The sequence below is a fragment of the Mesoplodon mirus genome (genome assembly GCF_964341445.2).
Source record: "Mesoplodon mirus genome assembly, chromosome: 16".
In the NCBI taxonomy this organism is placed as follows: Eukaryota; Metazoa; Chordata; class Mammalia; order Artiodactyla; family Ziphiidae; genus Mesoplodon; species Mesoplodon mirus.
The window spans coordinates 34,894,632-34,916,563 of record NC_138992.1 but is presented as its reverse complement, the minus strand read 5'-3'; the positions used below and the strand labels follow the sequence as shown (position 1 = coordinate 34,916,563).

Sequence of the window (21,932 nt, the reverse complement as noted above, 5' to 3'; positions counted from 1 at the left end):
CACACACCATTAAGACAAAAATATTATTTGAGTTCTAAAACAAAAAGCTGGGTTCCTGGTTGGAAAAAGAAGGGAAAATACGTTGTATATAATAATACCACTACACAGTAGAGTTTTAAAGTGCTTTTAAAGCACTTTTGATTTAAACTTCATTGCCCTATGGAATGGGTATTATTATCCTGATTTGATAGATGAGAAAACTGAAGTACAGAGAGGGTAAATATTGCACAGTTAGGAAATAACAGGGTTCAGGGTCAAATTCAGGTCTTCTGATATCTCAGCCTCAGTACCATCATCTGTCTGCAGCTGCCTTCATGAAACAACTCCAGTCACTATCAGTATATCAAAAATTGTCTCAGAAAACAAAAGACAATTATATTTTACATATCATCTAGGGCTGGTCTTAACTATCCCTCAATTCCATGCCTTATTCAAGCCATTCCCCCGTCTGAAATGCCACTCCCTTTTCTCTCCTCCTAACTAAACTGTTACTCACATTTTATAACTCAGATAAGAAATTTTTACAGTGTTCACTTGTTTTTCTGCCCTGATTACCTTCAATGTTTTAATAAGGTTTTAAATGTAGAACTTGAATATCTTTGATTTCTTTAATACCACACACAGCCAAGATGGAGTCAGGAACATAGACACTGTGAATAAATACCAAATGAGTATTTCTTAAAATGACACAATGTCACTGAAGTGATGATATCATTTCATAAGCACAAGAAAAAATCTTGTTATTTCACTGTCATGCCTCCTAGGCATATACATGTTCTACTTTTTAAAACGTCCAATTAGTTCACACCAAGTTTACAAAGACAAATATGAGGTCTACTGGATCAAATGCAAAATAAATTATGTATTAAAAACCTAGAGTAGTTTACATCATTTCAGAGCAGGAACAGGAGAGGCAGTAAATGTACTTCATGATATAATTTGAAATATATACAACTCCTAATAATCCCCAACTTTGGATACTCTTTAAACTGATTTACTATCACAAGGATTTGTCGAAGTACAACACATCGATAACATGAAGAAAAGTAGTGGGGGAAAAAGATAACTGAGGTTGGCCTCCATGATGTTATGGCTGTTGGCTTAGTGGGGATACCTTTCCCCTCTAAATAAAAGTATAGATCTGTAATTGCAGATGCTAGAAGAGCTTAGTGAAACAGAAAGGAGAGTAAAATATAAGTAGACCCCATATTATGTATTTTCAACCAAGTATCTAAAATCACATAGGAGGCAAATTCTCTTAACACCAATGTCACAAGAAATTCCAATCACCTGCTAATTAAAATATGAGAAATGGCTCTCTTTTCCCCTCTTTCCCAGTCTAGCACAACTCCAACAAGTAACGAAGACTCTCTGCCAATTGCTGCTACACACTTTCATCCCCCTGAAGAAACTGGTTGAAAAATTAGTTTTTATCACTGGCAAAGGAGCCCCACCTCCTGACCTTTTTATGTACTTAAATTGAAGACCAGCACCTGAGACTGGTATGAAGGACAAAGACGTGAACCTGCTTACCTAACCTTCTCTAGCCCACAGTGTTTATACCTCTTTAAAGTCAAGATCTCTTTGATTCGAACTTTTTTGTACCTCTTGAGGAATATGGAATTAAGAAATAGGAATAGCCCACAACAAAGGTATTTCTACCACATGTCAAAGCTTTATGGACCAAAGATGTAGTAGAAGTGCTGATAACTTCGTACTGACGCATCATAAAATACATCTAATTTGGCAGCATGCTATTTTTTATTCTTCGTAAAAATTATGGAAGTTGACCATTCCAGGTGAAGCACCTAATAAACAATTACAATATTGTTTGACATGAAAATGTGCTGCAGATTTTAAATGCTCAACTTATAAACACAGGATAGATAAAAACAGTTAGAAAGCTCAAATCCATACAAAATAGTAGCCCATGTTTGAAAACCTGTATGTATCAGTCAGGGTCCTGGCAAAAAAACAAAGCAGTTTCAAAGAGATAACTGAAGGGCTCATTTACAAAGGTGTGGGTAGGGTTAAAGGAACCAACAGGGATGGCAAGTCTTCAGGAAGCCACTGCCAGCCTTCTGAAAGAAGGAGCAGGGAGAGAGCCGTCCAATGGCAACTGGAAGAATAAATACCCAGCTTCTCTCTTCTCTGGATCTCCAATATCCACCAATGCCTCACACTGGCTAAATCCAATCAGAAACCAACAAAGGAGCCCAAGTGAGGCAGTCCTTAGACTAGGTCAACCTCCTCTGGGGCACAGAGAAAGTCAAGGAAGGATGAGGAGTGGATCTGGAGGGGCAAATAAAAAACACCCAGTCTGGATGTATAAAGAAGAGAATTTGGGAGTCAAGACCTGGTCAGCCACTGTTAGTTATAAAATCTCAGATAATGTCCATTCCTGAGTCTGTGATCTCCACTACAAAATATGGATGATACCACTTACTTCAAATAGATGTTATGAAAAGAAAGTGAAATTGGCACGTGCTAAAACCTGGCACTATGCTAAATGTTAGCTGAAGTGAAATGTAAGACAAGCTTTGTATCTCTAGTACCTAATACAACTTGTAACTCATTGTAGGTGCCTAATAAACACTGGATAAATAATGATGCAGAACACACATAAGTGGAAGTGAGGAACTGAGGATTCTGTTCATATCTTTGCTTTTGGCTTGTTATTGCTGTAAGATTCTCTTTAAGTGATACAACCTTACTACATCCAGCTTTTAAACTGTGAAAAGAATCTTTACCCCACAAGTGCCAGAGCAGCCGTCCCCAAGCTTTTTGGCACCAGGGATTGGTTTCGTGGAAGACAATTTTTCCATGGATGGGGGTGGGGACACGGTTTCGGGATGATTCAAGTGCATTACATTTATTGTACTTTATTTCTATTATTATTACACTGTAATATATAATGAAATAATTATACAACTCACCATAGTGCAGAATCCCACCATAGTGCATAGTGGGAACCCTGAGCTCATTTTCACTTGCCACTCACTGATAGGGTTTTGATATGAGTCTGCAAGCAATTGATTTATTATGGTCTCTGTGCAGTCAGACCTCTCTGCTAACGATAATCTGTATTTGCAGCCGCTCCCCAGCGCGAGCATCACTGCCTCAGCTCCACCTCAGATCATCAGGCACTAGATTCTCATAAGGAGCGCATAACCTAGATCCCTCGAATGCGCAGTTCAAAGTAGGGTGTGCGCTCCTATGAGAATCTAATGCTGCCACTGACCTGACAGGAGGTGGAGCTCAGGCGGTAATGCGAGCGATGGGGAGTGGCTGTAAATACAGATGAAGGTTCGCTTGCTCACCTCCTGCTGTGCTGCCCGGTTCCTGCTGTGCTGCCACTGGCAGTGGTCCGTGGATTGGGGGTGTTGGGACCCTTGTGCTACAGGATAAATAAGACGTGGTGAATATCTTGACATTATACAACTTCAAGAATTACAGATTTAAAATATTCAACCAATAAACATCTCCTAACTACAAATGTTTTAGTAGCATCTATTAACCACCCACATGCCTATGTGATTTAAGACTCATGAAAGGGTATTCTGGAGATAGAAGGCTAGGCAAAATAAAGTTTATAAACAACAAAGAAATTAATTTACCAAGAGAAAATCCCATTATACTCTTGAATATCTGTTTCTGCCTCTGTTATTCAGCTAAAATTAGGTTTCTTCTGTTACTTCTCACAAAGGTAAAAAGACAGAGAAAATCCAATAATTTTGTGTTGATAAATACTAAGTATAAGAGCAAAGAGTACCTACAGCTTCTGATTTCAATTTCTTTTACTGACGTCTGACACCCAGATGTTCAGCACCTCTAAAACATGAATGTAATAAAAGTAGAATGCAAAAACACTTAATAGCACTGTTGAAGAGAACGGAAAGAGGATTAAGTATAAAGTTGTTTTTGTTTGAAATGAGGAGGGAATAGGTACAGAGATTCCCAGCACTGTTTCTACTGATCATTAATTCTGATCACTAGTGAAGCCTGAGCTATCTCATACTCAAGTGAGAATCAAGAACATAAAGAAACGAGACTTTCTATTTTAGATGCTACTAAAATACTATTTTATATTACAAAAGCATAACAGGCCATTAAACTTTTTCAGCCATATATACTTATGTTGAGAGGTTGAGAGAAGATGAGGAATAAAGAAAAAATTTTAATGACTATATATTTGGTATTATATGTGGTTCTCAAATGTTTCCAAGTCACATTTCATTTTCTGTGAACTAACCACATGTTCATATCCTGCTGTTGGTATAAGGCCTTTTGTGTAAAGGAACTTTGTTATTATGTGTCAAATAATTTTTTTTAAACTGTATGGTAATTTTCCAACGTAGGAATTTAAAATTTTGTGTGTGTGTGTGTGTGTGTGTTCAAATTCACATATCTTTCTCTTTATGACTTTTGGATTCTATATCTGTCTTGGAACATCTTGCTCACTCCAAGATTATATTTTTAAAATTCCCTCATGTTTCTTTCTGGTACTTCTATGCTTTGTTTATTGCTTACATCTTTCACCCATTTCAATTTATTTTCATGTTAGGACTAAGTAGAGATCAACATTTGAGTTTTTCTAAATGGCTAGCTAGTTATCTCAACACCAATTATTGAATAATGATCTCCTTTCTACCTACCTCTGACCTAATTTGGTAGGCTACTTCTTGGTGTATGAATTTCTTGCTACCGAGGTGGTATGGACTTCCAAAATATGTTCTGGAAATAAACTACCGAACTATTTCATTCCAATTTATGCTCCCACCAACTGGAAAGGTGCTTACTTCTCTGAATTCTCATCAACACCCTATATCATTTCAATAGCTTTTTCTAAGTGGCAAAAAAAAGTAAGTACTTTCATTTCCATTTCTTTGATTACTAAACAAATTGAACGTTTGTTCACGCTTACAGCCCTCTTTATTTTTTCAATGATTTATCTGTTCATATTTTTTACCCATTTTAACACTAGAACATTAATGGTCCTCTTTGATTTTAAACCTTTCATATTTACTTCCTCTTAATATTTGCCCTTTAATTTTGTGATTTTTGAAGAAGTTTAAGATGTTTATTTAGTCACATCTACCAAGTTCTTCTTTCATTGCTTTATATGCTTACAAAGTATTTTCTGAGGATAAAATCTATTTATAGACATATTTACCATTTCTGGTACTGTTCATTCCTTCTTGTGGATCCAAGTTTCATCTGACGTCTGATGTCATTTCCCTCCAGCCTGAACAACTTCCTTAAGCATTTCTTGGTGTTGCAGGTTTCCTAGCAATGAATTCTCTCAAGTTTTGTTTATTTGAAAAATGTCCTTATTTCACCTTCATTTTCATGGATATTTTGTTCTGAATATAGAATACCAGGTGGATAGCTTTATCCTTTCAGAACTTTAAATAGGTCATTCAATTGTCTTCTGGTCTCCAATCATTTCTGATTAAGTCATCCTTCACTGATATTTTAATTCCTCTATAGTAATGTGGGTTTTTTCCCCCTTTGGCTGCATTAACATTTTCTTTCCATCTCTGACGTGCAGCAGTTTGATTAAGATATGCCTAGATGTGGTTTTCCTTTTATTTATCCTAGTTGGGGTTCAATGAACATATTTTTTACCCTACTGTCTGTCTATGTCTGTCTCTTATCTCTCTGCTATTCACATGTTAGTTTTTTTGTTTGTTTGTTTTTTGCGGTATGCGGGCCTCTCACTGCTGTGGCCTCTCCCGTTGCGGAGCACAGGCTCTGGACGCGCAGGCTCAGCGGCCATGGCTCACGGGCCCAGCCGCTCCGCGGCATGTGGGATCCTCCCGGACCGGGGCACAAACCCATGGTCCCCTGCATCAGGCGGACTCCCAACCACTGCGCCACCAGGGAAGCCCCACATGTTAGTTTTAATACTGTCCCACTGGCCATCAAGGCTCTGTTCATTTTTTGTAATCTTTTTATCCATTCTTTGGATTGGCAAATTTTGTTGATCTAGCTTCAAGTTCATCAACTTTTTCCTCTTCCTTCTCCAAATCTGCTGTTAAATCCATTCAGTAAAATCTTTATTTCAGATATTGTACTTTTCAGTTCTAGACTGTCTATTCTTCTTTATAGTTTCTATTTCTCTGTTGAAATTGCCCACCTATTCAGTCATGATGATCATGCATCTCCCTTTAGGTCACTGAATATATTACAATTGCTTTAAAGTCTGCTAATTCTGCTAATTTTAGGGTCAGCTACCATTTTGGGGTGGATAGTCTTGACATTAAATCACGTTATCCTGATTCTTCACATGTCTAGTAGTTGTCTATTATAAACTGGATTTTATGGATGTTATGCAGTAGAGACTTTTACAGCTTCTTATCTGCTCCTAAAAGTGAGGATTTTTATTATACCTGGCAGTTAAATCACTGGCTAATAAAGTCAAACTTGTGGAGGCTGGTTTCATGTTTTAGAATGGGTCTCTGGGCACAAATGTTTAAAACCCCTTAATTTGGTGGGAATCAAACACCAAATTGTCTCCCCTGCAGAGAGTAGCAGGTGAAATCTCTAGTCAGCTTTTTCAGCCTAACTGCTATTATTTTCCATTGAGCTCCTTGGAATCTTTCTGCAGAGTTCAGGGGTCACCTGGGTATTTCAGGGGAGTTTTTTCATAGATTTTAGGGCTATCCTACTACAACTCCCTCCTTTCTGGGATTTATCCACTCAATTTCCAGCCATTCTGGCAGTCCCAAATTCCATCCCTTGACACCTTAGGCCAGTAAGACTTTAGTTTTCTGCTTGATTTTCAGCTGCCCTGTGCTGCATGAACTTTTCCTCAAGAGGAAAGCTGTATACACTTCGGGGGGAAAACATTTGGCGGTTTTCCAAAGGAGACCTTTACCAAAGGATCTGAGATACAGTATTCTTGAATCTGTATACGATGCTGTCATGGGAAATTTTAGCTTAAGCATGCATTAATTCATTATTCTTTATAATCATTAATTCATTTTCTCTTTCAACAAATATGTTCAGTGCCTATCATGTGCCAAATACTCTTCTAGGTGGTAGACATATAATAGTGAACAAGACAGACAAGGCCCTTGTTCTGTGGAACTTTCATTCTAGTGCATCCTAACCAAGCACTGAATAAAGACATTTCAGACTATGTCTTCCCCAAACAGTAATATTAGTGAGTTGGCAAGGATATAAATTATAATAGGGGCTTCCCTGGTGGCGCAGTGGTTGAGAGTTCGCCTGCCGATGCAGGGGACACGGGTTCGTGCCCCGGTCCGGGAAGATCCCACATGCCGCAGAGCGGCTGGGCCCGTGAGCCATGGCCGCTGAGCCTGCGTGTCCGGAGCCTGTGCTCCGCAACGGGAGAGGCCACAACAGTGAGAGGCCCGCGTACCGCAAAAAAAAAATTATAATGAAGTGATTCCCTTCTTTCATAAGCATAATTTTGAAAGAAAAAGACTTGATTTTATATTTGAGCATATATGATAGTCCCATAATCTGAACAAATATTTATCAATATCCCATTTAAAGCTTTTTTTCTAAAAGACTATACATATGTGCTTCTGACAGCACTCTATTTTTCACAGTGACAATGGTTTTCTAGCATAATAAATAGCAGACAATTTAAGTTGTACAAAGAAGAATCACTAGTTATCTGACCAAATGATCTAGTACAGAGAAAATTAATTTAGCTCACTGTGCATAACTTCAGAAACAAATATGGTAAATAAACAGTGGGGGATATCCTTGAAACTTAATTCACTTTTTTGGCCTTGCTCTTCCTCTAGTGTAAGGTTCCAAAGGCACTGAAAAAAGGAACTATTTATCTTCCATAGCATTTCCTATATACAGAGTTGCAAACAACATAACAAATTTAAATATGCCTAGGTACAATTTGGTAGTAGTTGATTACCAAAAAACGGAATTAATTATCATAAGCCATCCTTTGATCGGACCACAACTAGAAGTGATGTACTAGAAATGATGTATCTGCACACAAGCTAATTTTGGCCCCAAATAAACAGACCTTTGTACATCTGAACAAGAAGTTCATTAAGAGAAATTTGAGGCATTAAATTACTTGGATTTTCATATACAGCTTTCTCTGAACAGTGATAAATCACTAAAGTTCATTATAATGAAGTTTGATGTTGCTCAAAAAGGTTATTTAAATGTTTAAAGTTATTTTAAGTTACGTCATTCATCTTGTCAATGTCAAATGTGGAAATGTCATATTTTCCTCTAATAAATCTGTTCCCCAATATAGCTGGAAATGCAGCTACAGCAGCAGTGCAGGCTCTGGGCATAATCCTTGCTGTCCAAATATTACGGAGATAGACTCGCCTTCTAAATCTTATAAAAACTCTGACTTATCAAATATCTCTGTATCCAGTCTGTTAAAGTAAAAATATAATAGGCACGACAATAAATTTCTGGAGAAGGATAAAAATGCTTAAAAATAGCAGCTAATGCATGGGTAGGCTTCAGAGAAATCCATGAAATTTCTAAAACTGTATACTAAATTGTGAATATAGGTATATTCTAGAGATAGGATCCATAGCTTTCAAGAGATTCTCCAAGGAGTCTAAAGTATAACAAACGGTTAACTGCTACTGCTGAGATGGCAGAATTTAATTTGCCAGTAAAAGTTACCATCAGTTTCTGTAAATTGTGTCTGTTCTCACTAATTTACATTATTAGTACAATATTCATAATTATTAGCTCAGTTAGAACATACTTCTATTCCTTTAAGATCTGAAGTTGCAGTTCCTTCCAAAAAAGTTTGGGGGAACATTAAAAAACAACATTCATCCCTAAACAAATGTCTCAGATTCAGAATGCAAGAATAAATATAAGATATGTAGATAGCCTAGAATAACCCATCACATGTTTAAAAAACAAAATCTAACAAGTAAAGGCTAACTTGTATATTCAAAGGACAATTGAGTATAAATATAAAGATGTTATAAAGCAATAATGTCATCTTCACTTAAAATGGCAATTACCACTGAAAAACTTTTTTTTAAGTTTATCATTCCTTATAAGGTAAGCCAATAACAATATTCCTATTTAAAATGTAACAGGCACAAAAAAGTAAAATGTTTGATGCCCAATGAGAAAGAGTCAGCAACGGTGCTACAAATACAACCGAAAAGCCTTTTAATTACTGGAATGTCTCCTCAGAAACATGAGCCTATTATATGAAGATCTAAGAAATCTGGGTTCTATAGATAGCTACCAAGTGGTTTTGTGGCTTTAGTTCAGCAATAACCTCTCTGTACCATCTGTGGCAGAGGTGATGTTTTATACCCACCTGTTTCATTTTCCTTCCATTTGCAGCTAGATGCAGCCATGTATCCAGCCCTGGCCAGTGCAATGTGAGTACAATGATGTACGCCCTTTCCAGGACTAGCCCCTAAATCATCCTTTCAATCATCCTTTGAGCTCTCTCTCTTCCCTCACTAGCTGGCTGAATATAGTAATTTTAGTGATTGACTCCAAGTAGGCCTCTGGGGACAGATGAGTCACAAGATGGAAGGAATTGGGATATCTGAGTCATCCACACGGTTCTCTGTGTGAGTGAGAAATTAACTTTTATAGTGTTCCGCCTGAGATTTTGGGGTTGTCTGTTTCAGACACAACTATCTTACCCAAGATCAGATAAAATGAGGGAATAACTTACGAGTAGCTTGGACAGAAATTTTTAAAATACTTTACAAATATGGGGTAATGATAGCATCTTTTTATTCAAACGGTAAAGCACAGACTTTGGAGTCACAAAGTTTGGGTTCAAGTTCAGATTCTGTCACTTATTAGCTAGCTGTGTGACACTGCGTTAAATTACTAAGACGGTTTACTCAACTGTAAAGTAGGAATAATAAATAATCTACAGTCCACACGATTATTACTAGGATTAAATAAAATATATAAAGAATCCAGCATCAGCATGACATATTAATCACTTAACAAATATTAGCTATAACTATTACAAATATCTGAGGAGATGGCACAAATGTAACTGAACCATTTACTGGATAAAACTGTTTAAAAAGAGATTATCATGCTTAAGTTTAGAAATAAAATAAAACAAACTGTTGGCTCTGAAATGGCTTGTCTAATGTCATCAGAATAGTTAGCCATTTGCAAGTTTGGAATGCATCATTATGGTACACGAATTTCTCCAACATAAATATAGTTTTCAGCCTTGCTATGTTTATACAGCTACAAACCTATGACAAGTCATCTAATATTAAAAATGGAGTAAATAATTTCAACTTGACTACTTTTATATATGGGGGAGGTGGAGGTAACTCAACAGAGCATTAACATAGGCACATATCAGTTTCCAGCAAGTTTTTTGGAACGTGAATGCTTATCAAGACTCAAATATACTACCTTGAGCTCTATCCTTAACATAATTTCTATGATCGCCTAGAAACATAAACTAAAAGTTCAGAATAAACTATTCCCATATGCCACAAAGCCTCCCCAAAGAGATAGTTCTTAAACAGCTTCACAAACATACACCTGCTACATTTATCTATTTAAGCCTATTCTTGTTTGGGAGGTAGAATAGAATGGTACTATGTGGTTTTAATAATACTCATTACAAATAATACTCATTACTCAATCCATTACAAAAATAAGCTGCTGCAGAAAGAAAAAGCATTATTCATTCCATTTTCCAATTAAAGAAAAACGATTTAAAACATTTTGACTAGTCCATTCCAGGCACTCTTTGTTCAGAAGGGCAAACAATACACCAATAGGGAAAAGGTAGGAAAAGCATGGTGCAAAACGATGGGTATGCTAAGAGGGCCCAGAGACATGAAAAAGTTTTTAAATAGGTTTAAAAAAGATATCCAACTGTCAAAAAAATTTTTTTGAACTGGTTAAAATACTCATTGCTATACATCAACAGAAGGGAAATATTAACCTAGTCTGATGGTAGTCAAGTCTGTCTACTTCTTGAATTTCAACTTCCTTATTTGAAAGCTAAAGTGATTGGATGAGGTAATGTCTAAGGCCCCTTAGTTCTAAAAGACTATGATTCTAATATACAAATATATAGACAGCTGTAATACATACCATACTCTAGGGTTAAAAGTGGACAATTAATATTTCTTTCTGTTCTTTTAAAAATACCTCCAAATTCTGTACAGTGTTGGTGTACTCTTTGGTCTTAGTAAATCCAGTGGAATGAGTATTATCTTTGCAAACTGAATTTTACCAGTTTCATCACTAATCTGAATAATTCTACTATTTGTACAATTACAAATATTAAGTGTTTGGGCTAATTTTCTCCTTACCATTTTTTCTGGAAGCTGTTTTTTGTTTGTTTTTTAATAAAAAGTATTAAAAAGAATGTTTCCATCACTGCAGAAAGTTCTATTGGATAGTGCTGGTCTGGAGATTATTTGATTTATCCATACAGCTAATGTGGCAGAGCCAAAGTCTCAGTCCTCTTTCTACTACTTTACTTCCTCCACAAGACCTTCATTAATCACCTGGTTTCTGAATTATCACGTTGGCCTTGTGTTAAGTTCTGCTTACAAACATCCATTTGCTTCCAACAGGTAAACAAACTTTAAGCTTTGCATGGCATTCCACAATCTTACCTTAGTCTCTCACCATTCTCCTACATAAAAACACACTCTAGCCAACTGGTCTACTTGTTAAATATATTAACAAAACATAGTTTCACCTCCATGATGTTTCCTATGTCTTTGTCTCTGCCTGAATACTCTTTTCCACCTTCTCTGTTCTGCTTATTTAAAGTCCTACTCTTCTTTCAAGGCCCAACACCTACCTTATTTCCACAAATCATTCTAGGTCAGTAATTATAGATAAACTACTAAAAATTGTTTCATACTTTTATATAGAAGTTTACAATTTTCTTAATACTTCACCTAAATATTTTACTGTGATTCTTTGCTAGAATGTGGGAAAAAAGTTAAGCAGAGTATAGGTAATCAAGAGTGTGTGTACGTGTGGCACTGATTACAATTTTTTAAAGGGTGATCAGAGCTTACTGAAAAGATGACATTTAAACTAAGACTTGAAGGGAGTTAGCCATGAGGAAATCTGGGGAAAGAGCATCCAAGGCAAAGGCAACAGCTACTGCAAAGCCTTAAGGTAGGAATGTGCCTGGTATGCTCAAGGAATAGCCTAGAGGCCAGAATGTGGCCAGAGGGAAATGAGCAAAACAAAGAATATACGAGATAGGTCAGAATGTTATGGGACCAGGTTGTGTATGGCTTTATAGACCACTATAAGAACTATGGCTTTTATCCTAAGCAAGATGGGAAAACTTAGGGGGCTTCTAAACAGAGACAGTTTAGAATCTGAATAATTTAAAAGGATAATTCTAGTGTTAAGAATAGAATGAGAAGGAAGAAGTAAGGACAGTAACATGGAGAAGAGTTTAAAGGCTACTGCAATACTCTAGGAGAGAGATGATGACGGGCATAAGGATATCTTTTGAAACTAGAACTGACAGAATTTCCTGATGGATTCCAAGAGGATTTGCCCTGATTAACCAGAAGGCTGAAACTGCTGTCCACTGAAATGGAGAAGGCTGTGAAAAGAACAAGTTTAGGGAGGAGCTAAGAGCAGGGGCTCATTTTCAGACATTTAAGTTTGAGACGCCTTTAAATCTTAGGTGAGAATGTACAGCCAAATACCCACATGACAGGCATGGAGTTCAGGAAAAAGTCTGGCTTAGAGATAAAATTTTGGGAAGAGTTGTTATACGAATGGTGGGTAAAATCACAAGCATGGATGAAGTCCCCAGAGGAATAAATAAAGAAGGGTAAGGACTGAGCCCTGTGGCATTCCAACTTTAAGATACAGGGTAGAAGAGGAGGCTCCAGTAAAGGAGATAGGGAAGGTGGAAGGAATCACACCCTCATGAGACAAAACCTCTTGGTCTATCCCATCAGTATTACACTTGCCCTCTCCCCTAAATATAAACTATATCTTAAGAACGACCTGAGAGACAATAACAATGTAACTTACATGATATAAGCTACTTCTTAGGCCTGTTCAGACTTGAGGGTATTAAGACACTTCCTCTGATACTTCTCAGAATGGATAAGAATTCTAAAGGAAGGGCTGTCTGGTCTCTGAGAGTCACAATGCATGATACAAAACAAAGGTAAGCACAGATCTTTTTACTTTTGACTGTATATTAGTTTCCTGTTAACAAATTACTACAAAGTGGGTGACTTAAGACAACAGAAATTTATTTTCTCACAGTTCTGGAGGGTGAAAGCCTCAAATCCAGCAGTGTTATGATCCCTTTGGAGGTTCAGGAGAATCTGTTCTTTGCTTCTTCCAGCTTCTGGTGATTACAAGCATTCCTTGGCTCATGGCCACATCACTCCAGTCTCTGCCTCCATGCCTCACATTGCCTCCACCTCTTCTGTGCATCTTCCCCTCTTCTGTCTATCTGTAATTTCCCTCTGCTTTTCCCTTATAAGGACAACTTGCCATTGAATTTTGGACCCCTCAGGTAACTTGGGATGATCTCCTCATCTCAAGATGCTTAACTACATGTGCAAAGACTCTTTTTTCAAATAAGGTATCATTCACAGGTTCCAGAGATTAGTATGTGAACATCTTTTTGAGGGCCACCACACAATCTACTACATGACTCCAGAAATTTTTGCTAAGGTCATCAGTAAAGTGTGTTATGTTTATGCAAAAAGCCAAAGGATGTTCATCTATAATTTTTTTAAAGTTACTATTTTTTTTTTTTTTTTTTTGCGGTACACGGGCCTTTCACTGTTGTGGCCTCTCCTGTTGCGGAGCACAGGCTCTGGATGCGCAGGCTCAGCGGCCATGGCTCATGAGCCTAGCCGCTCCACAGCATGTGGGATCTTCCCGGACCGGGGCACGAACCCACGTCCCCTGCATCGGCAGGCGGACTCTCAACCACTGTGCCACCAGGGAAGCCCTATTATTATTTTTAATGAAAGGATATGGCTATAAGGAGATACCTATTTGATTTAGCTATGTATTTGATTTAGCTATATTTGGCTATGTGTAACTGCTTACCAGGTAACCACTGCAACCCCTGGTTTGGATAAAAGAATCAGTTATTGTGCTATATAGTACATATCCTGTACTATAGGATGTGATGATAGACTTTTCTAAATGTTTGCTTTATTTTCCCCACTTAAATGCACTTAATCAGTCCCCACCCTCTCTTTCCAAAGGACCTTATTTCATGATTTTGATTTAAGGATGCCTATGTAAGAAGTGTTGGTTATTCATGCAAACAAAAACTGAAGGATAAATTAGTTAAGGCAATAGTTAAATAGATCAGAGGTTTAAAATCTGGTTCTGGAGCAGACCTAGTCACCTCTCCTGACTCAGTATGTTACAAGAGCATCTTGTATTGATTCATTCATTGTAACTTATTCCAGTGTGGGAGGTAACAGAACCTCCGCACCAGTAGTCTCATTGGTACTTTTTCCTTCTGTTTTTATACTGAGATTTGCTATGACAAGTTACTAATAATTTAAAAATCTATTTTGTAATAGTCTTGTCTGAGTAGTTAAGAGTGTTTCAAAGACATAATTTATACTAATCAAATGAAACAGATGACAGCACATTCTCCCTCATTTTACAAACAGGGAAAGAGAGTGAGGCAGAGCCATCTGGGGAAAGTTGTACAAACGAAAGAAGTCAGGTATCCTGACTTTCAATCCAACTCAGTAATTGCAATTCAATGACATACGTGCTTCTGTATTTGGATTCAAAAGACATTTAGAAAGAGACTATCAAAAAAGACAAAAGAAGTTCTGTGGAAAGGAAAAAACATTTCATACAAAATACTCCTAGAGCTGTGCTGTCCAGTGTAACCACATGGTGGATCGAAGACTTGATATGAATAAAAGAATGTAAAGTCATTCACTAATACATGCTGAGACAATAAGGTTTTGTATATGTTGCGTTAAATAAAATATATTATGAAAATTAATTTCACCTGTTTCTTTTTACTTTTTAATGTGGCTAACAGGAAATCTTAAATTAATTTATGACTTACATTATATTTCTATTAGATAGCCCTGCTATAGAGTTATGAAATAGTTACATTACAATACATAACTTTATTCAATTAGCAAATACTTATCCAACACCTATCATTGTCAAGCCTTATGCTAAGTGCTGAGACCTTAAGAGTGAACAAAGATAATGGTCCCTGGCATCATACAGTTTACATTATCTCTTACACTTCTACTGTACATTTCATATGTATTATCTCATATGCATAAGAATAACTTAGAGTACTTCACCACTTGGGGAGCAAATGCCAATACCTGACTTAGAAATCACAAAATATAAATCATCAGTAGATTTATAGTAATGGCCATCTATTTTTGTGATATATTAGTTATATTATTATGCTATATACGATTTATCTGGAAGCCTAACACTATCTCACTCCCTATAGCTTCTCCTGGTTTCTTGTTCCTTCCCTCTAGCTAGTTTGCTCCCTCCTACGGCTCATCTCTACCAGAAGTCTCTACAACTGGCAACCTTGCTTGCTATTCACATTACAGCAGGGCTGTTTATACTTTCAGGGGTCTCCAGAGGAGGACAGAGGTCGAAAATGTTAAGTGTACGTAATTTTAAGGGGTTAAGTTCAGTTTTTTGAACCCAAGGCTGAGTTTTGAAGTTTCTTTTCGGCTTAAACAAACTAGGGTGATTTCTGAGGATTTTGCTTCAAAATTCAACGCACAAATTTATTTGAGCGCTAAAATAACTCCTTATTAGTTTTATCCTACTGAGGATTTCACAGAAGAAAACTCTACCCGGGGAGGGGGAAGGGGAAGCTGGGACGAAGTGAGAGAGTGGCATGGACATATATACACTACCACATGTAAAACAGATGGCTAGTGGGAAGCAGCCACATAGCACAGGGAGATCAGCTCGGTGCTTTGTGACCACCTAGAGGGGTGGGATAGGGAGGGTGGGAGGGAGATGAAAGAGGGAGGGGATATGGGGATATATGTATACATATAGCTGATTCACTTTGTTGTACAGCAGAAACTAACACACCATTGTAAAGCAATTTATTCCAATAAAGATGTTTAAAAAAAAATGCTGGTATACTCACACACAAAAAAGGAAACTCTACCAAGCAGGACTTCAAAAACAAATTAACAAGTAGCATTTCTCAAGTAAATGACTTTTAAAAGAAAATAGTAGGTAACATCAATAGAACAAGAATGTATAATGTTTTTTAGGCTAATATCCTAGCTTTCGAGAAATTGTCACTAATAAATTAATTGTTCAGGTTTTACTGACAGCTACAAAGAGAGCAATACAAACAAAAACTACTTTATCAAAAGATGCTAGTTTTTCTCAGTTTAATAAAGTATTACTGACATATGACAGCTATTGAGAAACGAACGAAGTATCCAAATTTTAAACACCCAAAATGATTTCACTGCCTTTTTCCTACCATCATCTGAAATACAGATGTGTTTAGCAAAGGAACAGTATCCCACAGTCTTTAGCTGTGCAGGTGTGGTTATATATATAGTCGTTTCAGGGTTATACAAAGCTAACAAAAGCTGGTACCTCATGACTTAAAAATTAAAAAGCCAAAGAAAAATAATTACTCCTGACTGGAGAAAAAAAATCACTTAAGGAAAATTTAGGTGATCTCCATAAGTAATCAGATTAACATTTTGCTTAAAAAAAGGTCAAACCAAAACCTTTAAGCTAAAGTACTTCATGTACGACCATGGGTCCTTTCAGACCATCATTAAACGACTAGTGCTAGTTTGCCAAACACAATGTCAATACAATCAAATATAAATTTAGAAATTCAACCTTTTTTTGGCCTTCAGCCCAAAATGGCCTAATTTTTACACGGGCTTTAAATGATAAAAGATCATAAAGCTTAACACGAAACCAGCCTGCATTTGACAATCAACTGTCACTTGTTAGAAGCATCAGAAAAACAAATAACAATTCTCTAAGATTTCCTTTATAACCCGAGTAGGGAAGAAACAGAAAGAGGCAATTCAGATATAAATGCAACAAAATGTATCCCTAGCTTACTCTCTGCCCAGCACCTGACCAGGGATTTTGACGTGTTATCACAAATATTTGTCTTCCTTCTCCTCCTTGAAAAATTCAGAAAACTACGTTTTTCAATCCTCAGCGCCCTCCAGATTGGGGGTGGGGGGGGTGGGTGGGCAGGGATGATTAGAAACCAAAGAATTTCTGTGATAAATCTAAGGAAGTATTAAGGATAAAATCAGAACCTGCCATAATATACAAGAGAGTCTTTCAAATGATAAAAGAGTTTGTTTTAAATTACCTATATTTAATTCCATCTAACAATCCCGTGAGAATAATCTTTCAATCTGATCCCATTGAAGAGAGGCGACCCCAAGTGTCTTAATTCACAACTGCAAAAATATGATCTTACGACTTCCTCTATTTCAAATGTGTGAAGTGCATTTATTTTCCACTAAAATGCTGAAGTAGCTTTAAAAACAGACAATAATCTTAGTATCTTTCATGTTAGGTAGAAAAAAAGTTTCATTTAATCAAGTAAAAAGGCACCCAAAATTCTACTAATCACCACCAAAATTTTTTAAATTCCAATACTGGTCTGAAGACAGTAAAATGGACCATCCTTTATATAAACTCTAATGATCAACTGAGGCGTCATTCAAACGAAAGAACAATATTTCAAGTAGCTACTATCTGGAGACTAAAAATTGAGTTGTGTTTCAATTTCTAAAATAATGTTACAGTTTTAAAAGTTAATCTTACTGCAATCCTCCTGGAAGTCACAGATATTGAAAAACTACACTAACATTAGTTGCCAAATGTAATTTTTTCCTCAGAAAGACACCTTGTGGTGACATTAAAATAGTTTCTGAGGACACATGAAATTTAAATTTCAGTTACACTGTATACAATAATAGAAACGGGAATAAAACTAACAAATAAAAAAAAACTAACAAATAATGTGGTTTAGGTCCCAAGACTTAATTCTAGATCTTTACCATGGAATTGCACATAGCAAGCAAAGAACATTTGAAAATAAGCGTCAACAATAGATCATCGCCATTTTCTAAATAGAAGTATTTACATTTTGATTCAGTTCTGACAGTTGGGTGTTAAGGAAGCATAAACAAGCCAATATGGTAATAACAGCTTGACTTATAAAGATGCTCATTAAGATGGTTAATGGCAAAACCGAAAATGAAACCTGGGCATACCGTCAGACTTCACATAACAAAAAGGGTCAAGGAATTAGGTTAAAATTAAAAATACATATGTATAAATAAAAAGACAGCCATGTTCCTACCAAAAAAAAAAAGAAAGAAAGAAAGAAAAGAAAAGAAAAGTGGAATGCTAAGGAAAAATCACAAACATTTTAAGGCAACCGATCAGAGGAAAGGATTGCTTTATTCCTCCACCGTTTACTAACATTTAATACTAGCGTTTGCAGCCAACACCTGGGTTTGAAAACTGCAGAGGCATTTAAATGCTGTTCTTTCCAATGTCCACCCAACAGGACGTTCCGCAACATTTTGAATAGTAAATATTAACCAGAATAAAACATCGTTCATATATTTCTACCTTCAAGAGCTAATGGGAAAAAAATAAGACCTTTCTTTCTCCCATATGTAGCCTTAACCATTCTCTCCCCTCTTTTATTTACTGCCCTTTGTCGCGAGGTTAATGAACCCTGAACTTATTTTCCTTCTTCCCATTAATGAAAAGGGTGGGGGGGGGGCAACAGCAGAGGGGAAGCCAAATGATAGGAAAAACTGGAAATTAAAAATAGTGGCATTACTGGCTGGATGAAGACTGAGAACTCTCTGAAGGTTTAGCGTGAGGGAGACAACCCTGGAGGACCCCTCTTAAGACATACTTCACCCTAAGACCCCACCATTTTTAGTCTGTTTAATTTCTGCTTTTGCAGGGGGTGGCAGTCCCCCGGATGAACGTTCCCCAGGGCCTGCCTCTCTTTTCCCCGAGGCCTCCAGCCGCCGGGGGTGGGAGGCGCTGGCCCCGGCTCCGAATTTGCAGCGAGGCCCGGAAATCGGTCCCGTTAGAGCCGATTTCACCCATCAGGAATGCGCTCCGCCCCCGCCACCTCCCCGCCGCGGCCGCCCTCCGCGTCGCCTGCTCCAGGGGCCGGGGAAGTGCAGGAGGGGAGCGCCGCCTCCGCCCGTCACAACACCGCCGGGTCGGCCGCCCTCGCCCCAGACTGCTCGGGCCAGGAGGACAGGGCTTGGGGCGTATCCCACGCCTCCCCTCCGCGCGCGCGGCCGAGGGGACGCCAGCGGTGGGGCCAAGCCGGGGACGCGGAACCAGCCCGAGGCCTGACCCCCGGGCCGCCCCGGCCCCGCGCCGAGCACGAGCAGGGGCGCCTTTCCCGTGGGATTTCCGAATCCATTTCCGTCCCGGGGAGGGGCGCAAGGGTAGCAGCCGGAGCGCCCCGTGTCGGAAACTGGAGCCGCCCCTGCCCTCTGGCTCCCGGGCGCAGCTTCCCCCCGTACCCGCCCGTACCTTCAACTCCTCAGGGAGACGCAGGGCGCAGGGCTGCGGGCGAGCAGGCCCGTCTCCTGGCGGCGGTAGCAGCCAAAGGAAGTACGGAGGAGGGTTCCTCAGACCCGCCAAGGCGCCTCTCAGCTGGGGCGGGGGGAACGGAGAGGAGGGGTCCAGACTGCCGCTTTCCCGGACTCCTCCTCCGCAGTTCTGTCTTGACTGCTGTTCCCGGGAACCAGCGCCGCAACTGCCATTCTCCCCCTCCCTCAGCCCCCGCTGTCTCCACCCCCTCCTCCCACTCCTTCCTCCCGCCCCCGCCCCGCCCCTGCGCACCGCCCGCGTGCCTTGCGTCATGGCGTCACGCCCACCCGGCCCGTCGCGGGCGGCTCTGGGACGCGGCTGTTTGCTCGCTCGTGTTCGCTCCGCGCACGCCCGGGAGCTCCCCGCCAGCGACTCGGGCGGCCCGGAGTGTGGCCCCTCCCGCCTGTCTCCCCGCCCGGGGCTGTCAGCGGCCCTTTCTGCCCATCATCCCGCAGGACTTCCCCGAAGCGGGCCGGGCTGTGGGGCAGGTGTCTCCTCCAAGGACGGGTGGGAGTGGCTGGAGGTGTAGGGAGATGCTGGACTTGGGGAGCCTGGCTTTCGGCGTTTCGCACGCCATTATTCATTCCTTTGTGTTCTCACGGTTCACCTGCTAGATTGGCAGCCCCAGGGAGAGCAGGGCCGTGGTGCTGCAGCGAGTTTCAAACCTCTCCGGGAGGAAATGTCCTTCCCTCAGGGTGGCGGCGCCCCACCGCCCCCTTCTTTTAACAGACCTTAGTTTTCCGCAGGGGCTGCTAGGAGCAGCCCTTAGCCACAGTTGAACACCTTGTGTGAGGGTTCGGAGAATATATTCCACTCACCTCTTTTTTCCCACTTGATATCACACAGAGTCCCTTAAGAATTCAGAATTCATATTTCAGTTATGTTTGATACCTTCTGAATTTCTTTAATCCGCTTTATCCGTTCCACCCCCCATATCCTTGAAGCCAGCCATACCCCCTTTGAATTTTTTAACCTACGCATGACTGGGCATCACTTCATCTTCGTTGAATAAACACATTCAGTCCATTCCTTCCTAGTTGATTTCAAGATTTAGTCACTCTTTGGAATACTGAGAAACAGGAATGTGGTAGATGCTGGACAGAATGTCCTTTCGCCATCTGTTACTTAACTAAATATATCCCCCTATCAGTCCTTGTTTTAGTGTATCTAATTTAAATTAGAAACAAACCAAGGAGCCATGGTCTTTCAGAGGGTACTTGGTATCTTTGGTAACCCCGTAAATATTTACCAATTTGAAAAGTAAACAAGGTTTCTAAGCAGTTTAGGTCTAAGTATATTTGACCACAACTCTTAAAGGAAGTAATGATGGGTATGTTCATTTTCATTTATCAGAAGTTTTAAAGCTGTTATATATTCCTTTAAATGCTATTTGCAGGCTGCCAGCAATTTAATCAGTGGGGTACTTTAAGCCTACAGGTAGTACAAGAATAGTAAGTTAAATGGATTTATAGAATGGTACCCATCCATAATATCCTTCCTGTAAATATATCAACATGTTGAACATTTCAGAACAGATGGGGCATTGTCTTGGAAGGGAGTTTTGAGTAAAGAGTCTGTGCAGAGTAGGAATGGTCTTGTACTCTGTCATAATTTCCGGAGATGCCTTTTCCTGTCATCTTAAAAACGAGAGGGATTTCCTGTTCTTCACTAGGGCAACGTAAATCTATTAAAGAAATATCTGTTGAACATCTCCACTCAAATCCCCACAGGCACTTCAAACTTAGCCTGTCCAAGACATAATTTGTTATCTTTTTCTCAAAACTTGCCTCTCTTTTTTACCCAGGCCCAAGCCAGAAATCTAGGATTCTTCCTAGGCAACCTCCTTTTGATCAGTTCCAGTTTGTAGTTAACCACCAAGTCCTGCTTATTGCATGTCCTAAACATCCCTGCACTCTCTTCTATATCCCCCTTCTGCCTTTGGGGCAGTGGTTTCAGCTTGGGCTGCATGATAGAATCTCCTCTGGAGCTTTAAGAAATATCCTGATGCCCAGGCTGCATCCACCAATTAAATCAGGAGCGCTGAGGATGATGCTCAGGCGTCAGTATTTTTTAAAACTCCCCAGGTGATTCCAATGCAGAGCCAAGGTTGAAAACCACTGGAGGGCCTCATCATTTCTCACCGGATTACTGCAAAAGCATAATTGGCCCCAGGTGCCTTCATTTTTGGCGGCATTCTCCCTTCTTTCCCTACTCTCTTGTAATTCATTCAATATCAATTCAATAAATATTTATTGGGTGCCTAGTTCAGGCAGAGAGTTTTGCTGCTATTGAAACTGGGAATACAGCAATGAAAAAGACAGGCC

General features: G+C 39.2%; 1 protein-coding gene across 2 annotated transcripts in view; it reads right to left on the bottom strand.

Moving 5' to 3' along the window:
- The window catches only part of RNF19A (ring finger protein 19A, RBR E3 ubiquitin protein ligase), a 59,305-nt gene extending 39,507 nt beyond the window's left edge, over positions 1-19,798 (bottom strand). Inside the window, exons 1-2 of one of the 2 annotated variants that reach the window (XM_082601835.1) lie at positions 19,549-19,798; positions 3,321-3,397 (exon numbers count right to left, since the gene is read on the bottom strand). The gene's annotated coding sequence lies outside the window, so the exon portion shown is untranslated. The remainder of the gene's footprint in view (positions 1-3,320; positions 3,398-19,548) is intronic. The other variant, XR_014291665.1, reaches the window with a different exon arrangement.
- Positions 19,799-21,932: the final 2,134 nt, after the last annotated feature.